General features: G+C 41.6%; 1 protein-coding gene across 1 annotated transcript in view; it reads right to left on the bottom strand.

The window, feature by feature from the left end:
* Positions 1-12560, bottom strand: part of nhlrc2 (NHL repeat containing 2) — a 72381-nt gene that overhangs the window by 44720 nt on the left and 15101 nt on the right. The window lies entirely within an intron of this gene.

Genomic DNA, 12560 nt, shown 5'->3' with positions numbered 1-12560 from the left:
CAGATTGCAGTCCCTATGGCTTCCACTAGATGTCAACAGTCTTTAGAAAGGGTTTCAGGCTTGTTGTTTGAAAAATGAGCAAGAATTTGTAGTTTTTCCAGGTGGCTCTCATTTTGACTGTAGTCTTGTGGCGCATGTGGATGAGGGACCGCACTTCGTTATTTATCTCCAGTAATGAACATTCTATTATCCGTCTTAAATTGTATCATTTATTTACATATTAGGGTACCTGAGGCTTGCTTAGAAACGTTGTTTGACTTGTTTGGACGAAGTTTAATGGTTTATTCCTTTGTGTGCATTTTGAACGAGGGGAACAGGTGGATTACTGAATCAAGCGTGCCAACTAAACTCACTTTTTTGGGATATAAAGGACTTTATCTAACAAAACGACCATTTGTTATGTAGCTGGGACCCTTGGGATTGCAAACAGAGGAAGATCTTCAAAGGTAAGTGATTTATTTTATCTCTATTTCTGACTTTTGTGACGCCTCTGCTGGTTTGGAAAATGTTTTTAATGCTTTTGTACATGGGGCACTGTCCTCAGATAATCGCATGGTATGCTTTCGCCGTAAAGCCTTTTTGAAATCTGACAAAGCGGCAGGATTAACCCCCGGCCCAGACGGAATCCCTAGCCGCGTCCTCAGAGCATGCGCAGACCAGCTGGCTGGAGTGTTTACGGACATAGTCAATCTCTCTCCCTATCCCAGTCTGCTGTCCCCACTTGCTTCAAGATGTCCACCATTGTTCCTGTACCCAAGAAAGCAAAGGTAACTAGTAATTTAGTTTATCACCCCGGAGCACTCACTTCTGTCATAATGAAGTGCTTTGAGAGGCTAGTTAATTATCATATCACCTCCACCTTACCTGAAACCCTAGACCCACTTAAATTTGCATACCGCCCCAATAGATCCACAGATGATGCAATCGCCATTGCTCTGCACACACTGCCCTATCCCATCTGGACAAGAGGAATACCTATGTAAGAATGCTGTTCATTGACTATAGCTCAGCCTTCAACACACACTATAGTACCCTCCAAGCTCATCATTAAGCTTGGGGCCTTGGGTCTGAACCCCGCCCTGTGCAACTGGGTCCTGGACTTTGACAGGCCACCCCCAGGTGGTGAAAGTAGGAAACAACACCTCCACTACGCTGATCATCAACACAGGGGCCCCACAAGGGTGCGTGCTCAGCCCCTTCCTGTACTCCCTGTTCACCCATGACTGTATGGCCAACTGAATCATCAAGTTTGCAGACGATACAACAGTAGTAGGCCTGATTACCAACAATGATGAGACACCTCCTCCCTGTAGGCTGAGGGCCCTGGCGGAGTGGTGCCAGGAAAATAACCTATCCCTCAACGTCAACAAAACAAAGGAGCTGCTCGTGGACTTCAGGATAGAGAGCTATTGGAGCTATTCACATTGACGGGACCGCAGTGGAGAAGGTGAAAAGCTTGAAGTTCCTTGGCGTACACATCCCTGACAATCTGAAATGGTACACCCACACAGAAAGTGTGGTGAAGGCGGAGCAACAGGGCCTCTTTAACATCAGGAGGCTGAAGAAATTCGGCTTGACCCCTAAGACCCTCACAATCTTTGACAGATGTACAATTGAGAGCATCCTGTCGGGCAGTAGCACCTCCTGGTACGGCAACTGCACCACCCGCAACCGCAGGGCTCTCCAGAGGGTGGTGCGTCCTGCCCAACGCATCACACTGCCTGCCCTCCAGGACACCAACAGCACACGATGTCACAGGAAGGCCAAAAAGATCATCAAGGAAACCTGAGCCACGTCCTGTTCACCCCGCTATCATCCAGAATGCAACAGGTGCATCAAAGCTGGGACAGAGAGATTGAAAAACAAGTTCTATCTCATGGCCATCAGACTGTTAAATAGACATAACTAGCCGGCTACCACCCGGTTACTCAACCCTGTAGCTTAGAGGCTGCTGCCCTATGTACATGGGATCACTGGTCACTAAATGGAACACTAGTCACTTTAATCATGTTTACATATGGTTTTACTCATTTCATATGTATATACTGTATTTTAGTCAATGACAATCAGACATTGCTTGTCCTAATATTTATATATTTTTTAATTACATTATTTTACCTTTAGATGTGTTGTTGTGAATTATTAGATACTACTGCACTGTTGGAGCTAGGAACACAAGTATTTCATTACATCCGCAATAACTTCTGCTAAATATGTGTATACAGTGCCTTGCAAAAGTATTCATCCCCCTTGGCGTTTTTACTATTTTGTTGCGTTACAACCTATAATTTAAATAGATTTTTATTTGGATTTCATGTAATGGACATACACAAAATAGTACAAATTGCTCAAGTGAAATGAAAAAAAAAAACTTGTTTCAAAAAATGTTAAATAAATAAATGCATACACCCCCTTTGCTATGAAGCCTCTAAATAAGATCTGGTGCAACCAGTTACCTTCAGAAGTCACATAATTAGTTAAAGTCCACCTGTGTGCAATCTAAGTGTCACATTATCTGTCACGTTCTGTCATGTTCTCAGTATATATATATATACACAAGCCTGGTCTGAAAGGCCCCAGAGTCTGCAACACCATTAAGCAAGGGGCACCACCAAGCAAGCGGCACCATGAAGACGAAGGAGCTCTCCAAACAGGTCAGGGACAAGGTTGTGGAGAAGTACAGATCAGGTTTGAGTTATAAAAAAAATATCCGAAACTTTGAACATCCCACAGAGCACCATTAAATCCATTATAAAAAAATAGATTAAAAGAATATGGCACCACAACAAACCTGCCAAGAGAGGGCCGCCCACCAAAACTCACAGACCAGGCAAGGAGGGCATTAAATCAGAGAGGAAACAAAGAGACCAAAGATAACCCTGAAGGAGCTGCAAAGCTCCACAGCGGAGATTAGAGTATCTGTCCATAGGACCACTTTAAGCCGTACACTACACAGAGCTGGGCTTTACAGAAGAGTGGCCAGAAAAAAGACATTGCTTAAATAAAAAAATAAGCAAACACGTTTGGTGTTCACCAAAAGGCGTGTGGGAGACTCCCCAAACATATGGAAGAAGGTAGTCTGGTCAGATGAGACTAAACTGTAGTTTTTTGGCCATCAAGGAAAACGCTGTCTGGCGCAAACCCAACACCTCATCACCCCGAGAACAACATCCCCACAGTGAAGCATAGTGGTGGCAGCATCATGCTGTGGGAATGTTTTTCCATCAGCAGGGACTGGGAAACTGGTCAGAATTGAAGGAATGATACAGGTAAATTCTTGAGGGGAAACCTGTTTCAGCCTTCCAGGGATTTCAGACTGGGACGGAGGTTCACCTTCCAGTAGGACAATGACCTTAAGCATACTGCTAAAGCAACACTCGAGTGGTTTAAGGGGAAACATTTAAATGTCTTGGAATGGCCTAGTCAAAGCCCAGACCTCAATCCAATTGAGAATCTGTGGTATGACTTAACGATTGCTGTACACCAGCGGAACCCATCCAACTTGAAGGAGCTGGAGCAGTTTTGCCTTGAATAATGGGTAAAAACCCCAGTGGCTAGATGTTCCAAGCTTATAGAGACATACCCCAAGAGACTTGCAGCTGTAATTGCTACAAAATAAAATGATACAAACCCTCAAAAAAATATATTTTAATTCAGGTTGTAAGTCAACAAAATAGGTAAAAATGCCAAGGGGGGTAAATACTTTCGCAAGCCACTGTATGACCAATAAAATTTGATTACAAAAATAACTATGTAAGATGCGACGGTCTTAAGTTTGCGACAAAACCGCCACTAACACAACCGCCGCTTACAGCTGCTGCTGAGGAACCAGGGGAGACTGAATAACTAACACTAATAGCTAATTGCCAAGCAGAGGTGGAGAGCACACCCTATACTAATTGCCGATTGCCTAGAGGTGAAACCACTCCCCCTCCAATACAAAGAAATCACACATTTCCCTGCTCCTTAATCCTGGTTGATGTGTCAACAACTATCTGCAAATTATGAGCAGTCCACACACCAAAGTTGGACACTGGGAAGACAGGAAGCACTTAAAGTAGATCGACCTAGCTATCAAAAAGACAGTACTAGACCACAACAGATAAAGACAAAAAATTATACTTATCCTCCAGGAGTTATCAGGAGTTTTCTAGCTATATAATGAAGCACAGGGCAGACCTCTGCATTTCAAAGGCCAAACAGTGTCGTGACGTGACAATGTGATGACTACTATTTATCGAATAATTACCTACTGCATTTAATTATTACTCGATTAAGATGTAACAATTTGGGGCACCACGGGAAAAGTTTATTTTATGAGTTACCATTTCCCAAATTAACTCAAGAATATATTATCATACCAGTCATCAATCAATCATTTGCTTATATCAGTCTCATTCAGAACGTTGTTGACCTCGTAAATCTGCACGAACCCAAACCTAAGTGATGAATCAGCGATACACAAATTGGTTTAATTACTAACTAACTAATCACACAGAAATACATAAACACACATGCTATAGGTTATTGATAACTAACATAATGCATATGAAAGTTTCCTAGTGGACTAACCCGATATGACGGCTTGTTACACAATGGAAAGGGGTGGTGAAAGATCAAGAGCGGGAGAGACAGAGAGTGGAGTTATCGTACATACATTTGGAAACTGCACACACTGTAAATATGAATATTTAGCACCCTAACAGCCTCTCATTCGGATTAGAAATGCAACATATATTTACGCGTAAATGTCTTTATCGTCTCTCTGTTGAAACCACTCGATCCGTTTATGGGGAGTAGCTCCCGTCTATGAGGAGTAGTTTGATGTAAGTCTCTGGTTGTCCACCAGAGGTCAATGTCCTTCTTAGTTGTAGGCTTCTTTTGTTCTGGAGTGTTCGTTAGAATGGATCCATCAGAGGTGTATCACACGGTGGTGAGAGGGAGATGTTCTTCCCTCCCGTCTTGGTCAATTGTCCTAGACAGCTTCACAATACCCAGATGCCGACTGAGAATGTTTGGTCTTGTCTTCACCTTCTTCTGGTCTTGTAGTTTTAACCATTTCAAAGTGTGGACCACATCCTCAAGTTCTCCGGTCTCACCATTTTCAGCCGTGTAGCCACCGCTCCATGCTGTCTGGTCTGGTAGAGTCTAACCATTCGTGGTGTCCGGCTTACACCGTCCGCCTGCTTGGTCTCATGTACATTTTGTTACGAGTCCTTTTAAGCACTCTGGCCTAAAAGGCGGTTCCATCATGTTGACACTAACACTGAGCAAACTTGGGCATGGCTACTTGCTAGCACAGGTTTTGCAAGAAAAACTTCTAATTTAGAAGGCTAAAATCACATTGCTATCTTTTCACAAATATACACATATTTAATCATATAAGTTTTACAACATTTAGATGTAAATCTGATATATACATTGTGAAATATCTTAAGTTACAATGTTTCCGTTATAACGTCTTTCTGATCATTTTAATGACATCCCAAAATAGAAATGAATTTCCCATATTCCATCCGTCATCATTCCCAACATTCTTTGTTAGAAATATTGTTTCAATGTCCAATGTTTGATGTTGAAGTTGTTTGGGCAAGAGTCTCTCTATAACACTCAGACATTCCATTCTCCCAAACTAGAGACCAAGAAAGAGGAATTTCTCTCAATTTTACAAGCAGCTGTTAAGTCATAAAACTGGGCCAACTCCCCCAGGAGAGAGAGATGGCTGAAAGATAGTTTGGCTATTGGCCTAGCTGATTCGGCAACTTTGATCCTCACCAAGGAGAATGAGTCATGACAACAGTAATTACTACTTACTGTGTTCGGTCTCTGAGATGCAGAGGCCCATGGTATAATCTTCATTACAAACCAGGAAGTTTGGACACTGGATGCTGATTGGCTAAAACAACATGTAGCCCTGTGTATGTGAGACAGTATACCATGACTATGACGTTTAGCCTTTTCACCTTTTTATCATCTTCACCTCGAAAAAATGGCTACATCAACAATAGTTTGACATGTCGATGTAGAAGAGAAGGACACCAAATTCAAAACGAGCAACAATGTGTCTGTCGGCGTAATTAAAACAGTTGAGGAAAGAGGGGCACGACAACGCTGACCACGAGTGAAAGGATACATATGGTATGTAAATGTTAGCAATCTAGCTAAATCCTAATGTACCCTGACAATATAACCGGTAGCTACAGTTGAAGTCGGAAGTTTACATACACCTTAGCCAAATACATTTATACTAAGTTTTTCACAATTCCTGACATTTAATCCATGTAAATATTCCTTGTCTTAGGTCAGTTAGGATCACCACTTTATTTGAAGAATGTGAAATGTCAGAATAATAGTAGAGAGAATAATTTATTTATTTCAGCATTTCTTTCTTTCATCACATTCCCAGAGTTTCAGAAGTTTACATACACTCAATTAATATTTGGTAGCCTTTAAATTGTTTAACTTGGGTCAAATGTTTTGGGTAGCCTTCCACAAGCTTCCCACAATAAGTTGGGTAAATTCTGGCCCATTCCTCCTGACAGAGCTGGTGTAACTGAGTCAGGTTTGTAGGCCTCATTGCTCGCACAAGCATTTTTAGTTATGCCCACAAATTCTCTATGGGATTGAGGTCAGGGCTTTGTGATGGCCACTCCAATACCTTGACTTTGTTGTCCTTAAGCCATTTTGCCACAACTTTTGAAGTATGCTTGGGGTCATTGTCCATTTAGAAGACCCATTTGTGACCAAGCTTTAACTTCCTGACTAACGTCTTGAGACGTTGCTTCAGTATATCCACATAATTTTCCTCCCTCATGATGCCATCTATTGTGTGAAGTGCACCAGTCTCTCCTGCAGCAAAGCGCTGCCACGCCCGTGCTTCACCGTTGGGATGGTGTTCTTCGGCTTGCAAGCATCCCCATTTTTCCTCCAAACATAACAATAGTCATTAAGGCCAAACAGTTCTATTTTTGTTTCATCAAACCAGAGGACATTTCTCGAAAAGTATGATCTTTGTAGTTGCAAATCGTAGTCTGGCTTTTTTATGGCAGGTTTGGAGCAGTGGCTTCTTCCTTGCTGAGCGGCCTTTCAGGTTATGTCAATATAGGACTTGTTTTACTGTGGATATAGATACTTTTGTACTTGTTTCCTGCAACATCTTCACAAGGTCCTTTGCTGTTGTTCTGGGATTGATTTGTACTTTTCGTACAAAAGTACGTTCATCTCTAGAAAACAGAACGCGTCTCCTTCCTGTGCGGTATGACGGCTGCGTGGTCCCATGGTGTTTATACTTGCGTACTATTGTTTGTACAGATGAACGTGGTACCTTCAGGCGTTTGGAAATTGCTCCCAAGGATGAACCAGACTTGTGGAGGTCTACAAATTATTTTCTGAGGTCAATGTAGATGTTCTAACCGACTTGCCAAAACTATAGTTTGTTAACAAGAGATTTGTGGAGTTGTTGAAAAACGAGTTTTAATGACTCCAACCCAAGTGTATGTAAACTTCCGACTTCAACTGTATGTCGGCCTAACTATTAGCTAACGTTATTTTGTCTTATATATTTGAGGTACACATAAAGACCCGATGGGAGTGAACACCCTCGCAACAATGCTGCCAAAGATCTGCAAAATAGCTGGCAGATGTTTATTTTTATTCCACCTTTATTTAACTAGGCAAGTCAGCTAATTAAGAACAAATTCTTATTTACAACTGCCTACCCCGGACAAACCCTCCCCTAACCCGGACGACGCTAAGCCAATTGTGCGCCGCCATATGAGACTCCCGATCACGGTCGGTTGTGATACAGCCCGGGATCGAACCAGGGTCTGTAGCGACACCTCCAGCAGGTAGATGCAGTGCTTTAGACCGCTGCGCCACTTTGGAGCACAAACCACTGCCTCCGGACTTGAACATTTCTGGAGAAACCTGAAAAATAGCTCTGCAGCAACGCTCCCCATCCAACCTGACAGAGCAGAATGGGAAAAACTCCCCAAATACAGGTCTACCAAGCTTGTAGCGTCATACCCAATTAGACTTGATGCTGTTATCACAGCCAAAGGTGCCTCAACAAAGTACTGAGTAAAGCATCTGAATACTTGTGTAAATAAGGTATGTTTTTTTTTTATATATAAATTTGCACCAAAAAAAATCATGTTTTGCTTCGTCATTATGGGTTATTGTGTGTAGATTGATGCCGAACAATTTCATGAATTGTAAAATAAGGCTGTAACAAAATGTGGAAAAAGTTAAGGGGTCTGAATACTTTCCGAATGCACTGTAAATCATAACTGTAACTCGGCCACTCAGGAACATTCAGTGTCTTCTTGGTAAGCAACTCCAGCGTAGATTTGGCCTTGTGTTTTAGGTTATTTGAAAGTTAAATTAATCTCTCAGTGTCTGGTGGAAAGCAGACTGAACCAGATTTTCCTCTAGGATTTAGCATGTGCTTAGTTCCATTCTGTTTCTTTTCTATCCTGAAAATATCCCCAGTCCTTAATGATTACAAGTATACCCATAACATGATGCAGCCACCACTATGCTTGAAAATATGGAGAGTGGTACTCAATAATGGGTTGTATTGGATTTGCCCCAAACATAACACTTTGTATTCAGGACAAAAAGTGAATTGCTTTGCCAATTTGTTTGCAGTATTGCTTTTGTGTTTTGTTGCAAACAGGATGCATGTTTTGAAATATTTTTTATTCTTTACAGGCTTCCTTCTTTTCACTGAGAGATAAGGTAGTCATTCAAAAATCCTGTTAAACACTTATTACACACAGAGGGTGTCCATGCAACTTATTATGTGACTTGTTAAACAATTATATACACCTCACATACGTCCCATAATAAGACTATGCAATTACCGTATCAAAATGTTTATCTGACAAAGATTATTTAGCAATATGCAAGAGACTATAGCTGAGATGTTGGGATTTGGGGAGAGGCAGACCGTCTCGATTCTACTTGCCGCATAGGATCGATTTGGAGCTTTCTCCTAAAACTTAGGATGTTGATTATTTTACGATGACGTGTTAATCATTTCTTCCTTTACAAATCAATACTTTCTACACTGAACAAAAATATAAAACGCAACATGTAATGTGTTGGTCCCATGTTTCATGAGCTGAAATTAAAAATCTCATTTTCCATACACACAAAAAGCTGATTTCTCTCAAATTTTGTGCACAAAGTTGTTTACATCCCTGTTAGTGAGCATTTCTTTGCTAATATAATCCATCCACCTGACAGGAGTGGCATATCAAGAAGCTGATTAAACAGCTTGATCATTACACAGGTGCACCTTGTGCTGGGGACATAAAAAGCCACTTTAAAATGTGCATTTTTGTCACACAACACAATGCCACAGATGTCTCAAGTTGAGGGAGCATGCAATTGGCATGCTGACAGCAGGAATGTCCACCAGAGCTGTTGCCAGAACATTTAAATGTTAATTTCTCTAACATAAGCTGCCTCCAATGTTGTTTTAGGGAATTTGGCAGCGCGTTCAACGAACCTCTCAACCGCAGACCATATGTAACCACGCTAGCTCAGGACCTCCACATAGTGGGTGGGCCTGACTGCCAAGTGTGTGGGCCTATGCACTCCCAGACTGCACCGCTGCCCAGTCATGTGAAATCCATAGATGGGGCCTAATGAATTTATTTAAATTCACAGATTTTCTTAAATTAACTGTAACTCAGTAAAATCTTTGAAATTCTTGCATGTAGCGTTTATATTTTTTTCAGTATATCACAGGAGGTTAGTGCCACCTTAATTGGGAGAACGGGTTTGTGTTAATGACTGGAGAGGAATATGTGGAACGGCATCAAATACATCAAAGATGGTTTCCAGTTCAATTTGCGCTGTTCCAGCCATTTTTATGAGCCGTTCTTCACTCATTTGCCTCCTGTGCAGTATATATCCATTTGTGATGGCTACATAGGTTACTTTTGTGAATGTGCTTTATTGGTTGTATACAGACTGCTAGACAAAATGTAATGGCTCCTGTTAAGAGACAAAGAAGTTTGTTTTCCCATGTGTAGTGCATATGGCTATGGCCATCTAAATGCATAGATGTGTGTGTGCACTATGAGTAAAGTCATTGCCTTGTTTTTCACAAAATGGCCTTTCACCATTGGTATGTTAATGTTTGGTGTTGTAAACTGAGATGATAACACACATACTTTTCTAATTGCTTGTGAAACCAGTTGCTTGAAAGTTGTGTTTATTTGACTTCGAGAATTGTTCTTGTTTTTTAAATTTTTATTATGGTTATTTTGTTTATTTTCAAGGAAAATCTATTTTCTCACAAAGGGAAGAGTTTTATTTTCAAATATACTGTCTTTTATGATGCAGTGATCGTTGATATAAACGCAACATGCAACAATTTTAATGAGTTACAGTTCATAAGGAAATCAGTCAATAAAAAAAAAAAAATGGATTAGGCCCAAATCTATGGGTTTCACATGACTGGGAATACAGACATGCATCTGTTGGTCACAGATACAGTACCTTAAAAAGGACATGAATCAGAAAACTAGTCAGCATCTGGTGTGAACACAATTGCCTCATGCAGCAAGACAGAATTGATCAGGCTGTTGATTGTGGCCAGTGAAATGTTGTCCCAGTCCTCTTCAATGGCTGTGCGAAGTTGCTGGATATTAGCGTGAACTAGAACACGCTGTCGTACACGTTTATCCAGAGCATCCCAAACATGCTCAATGGGTGACATGTCTGGTGAGCATGCAGGCCATTGAAGAAATGGAACATTTTCAGCTTCCAGGAATTGTGACATGGGGCCATGCATTATCATGCTGAAATATGAGGTGATGGCAGCGGATGAATGGCACGACAATGGGCTTCAGGATCTCGTCACGGTATCCCTGTGCATTCACATTGCCAACAAATAAAATGCAATTGTGTTCGCTGTCCATAGCTATGCCTGCCATACCTTAAAAGTACACAGAGAGCTGACATGCATGTCATTCTCTCATGGCTCAAAGTGGAAGAGAGATTGACTTCATCATTACTTGTTTTGTAAGAGGTGTTGAAAAGCTGAATGTACCGAGCTGTCTGTTTAAAATACTTGCACACAGCTCCGACACCCATGCAAACCCCACAAGACATGCCACCAGAGGTCTCTTCACAGTCCCCAACTCCAGAACAGACTATGGGAGGCACACAGTACTACATAGAGCCATGACTACATGGAACTCTATTCCACATCAGGTAACTGATGCAGCAGTAGAATCAGATTTAAAAAGCAGGTAAAAATACACCTTATGGAACATCGGGGACTGTGAAGACACACGCATACATTGTGATATTGTTGTATGTTGGTATTGAACATTTTGTGTGGATATGTGGTGGTGTGGGGATGTTATACGATGTACTGTTTTATCTTTAGCTCACTCAGTACAAACATAGTTAACCGTTTTATATTTTGTTTTATATGTAATGTGGATGCTTTGGTGTGTTTCGACCCCAGGAAGAGTAGCATCTGCTTTGGCAGCAGCTAATGGGGATCCATAATAAATACAAATACCATGACCCCACTGCCAAATGGGGCACTCTGTCCACAACGTTGACATCAACAAACCGCTCGCCCACATGACGCCATACAGAAGGTCCACGGTTGTGAGACCGGTTGGACATAGTGCTAAATTCACTAAAATTATGTTGAAGGCGGGTTATGGTAGAGAAATTAACATTCAAATCTCTGGCAACAGCTCTAGTGGACATTCCTGCAGTCAGCATGCCAATTGCACGCTCCCTCAAAACTTGAGACATCTGTAGCATTGTGTTGTGTGACAAAACATTTTAGAGGGGGCTTTTATTGTCCGCAGCACAAGATGCACCTGTGTAATGATCATGCTGTTTAATCAGCTTATTGATATGCCACACTTGTCAGGTGGATGGGATTACCTTGGCAAAGGCACAAAACTACCTTAATTTTTTGTTAAACCGGTACTGGTTACCTTCAGACAAGTCCCGTTACACTTGTAGGGGTAGTACAGCAAAACGGAGACCACCACCCCCTTTCCACAGTGAGGTCACTTTAGTTTGCAGCCCAAACGGTTCAGACGCTAAAAACAGAAGATGGCACATCGACGGTACCGACTTCAGACTAGTTCACTGGCCACTAGTGGGAGTCGTGGAGCAATTTTTTGTGACAACACCGATTTTCGGGATGTCTCATGGTCTTATTAACACCGCTGTAGCTGCATCTTTTACGGCAGATGCGGAAGTGCAACATCGGCAGATGTGGTGAATTGAGACGCATCCAATGCAAAAAAAACTACATATCTATAGCTTAAATTGATGGATTTTTTGGGGGTTTTATTATGTTACGTAGATTGACACACCAGTGCGTCATTCGACTCTGGGGGGTTAACAATTCTTTAACACTGCTCAATTTCTTATTCCTGATTTCAAAGCAGGGGTTAAGGTGTTGTTGGACATAAAAATCCCAGCTACATAAATATGTCTAAGATTCTTCTGACACCCTCCTATTTGGATTTCTCCACCACCAGCTCTGTCAAGCCTTGAGGCGATCATAG

The sequence above is a fragment of the Salmo salar genome, chromosome ssa19 (genome assembly GCF_905237065.1).
Source record: "Salmo salar chromosome ssa19, Ssal_v3.1, whole genome shotgun sequence".
Taxonomy (NCBI): Eukaryota; Metazoa; Chordata; class Actinopteri; order Salmoniformes; family Salmonidae; genus Salmo; species Salmo salar.
The sequence above is the reverse complement of the archived record's forward strand: the minus strand, read 5'-3'. Positions and strand labels throughout refer to the sequence as shown.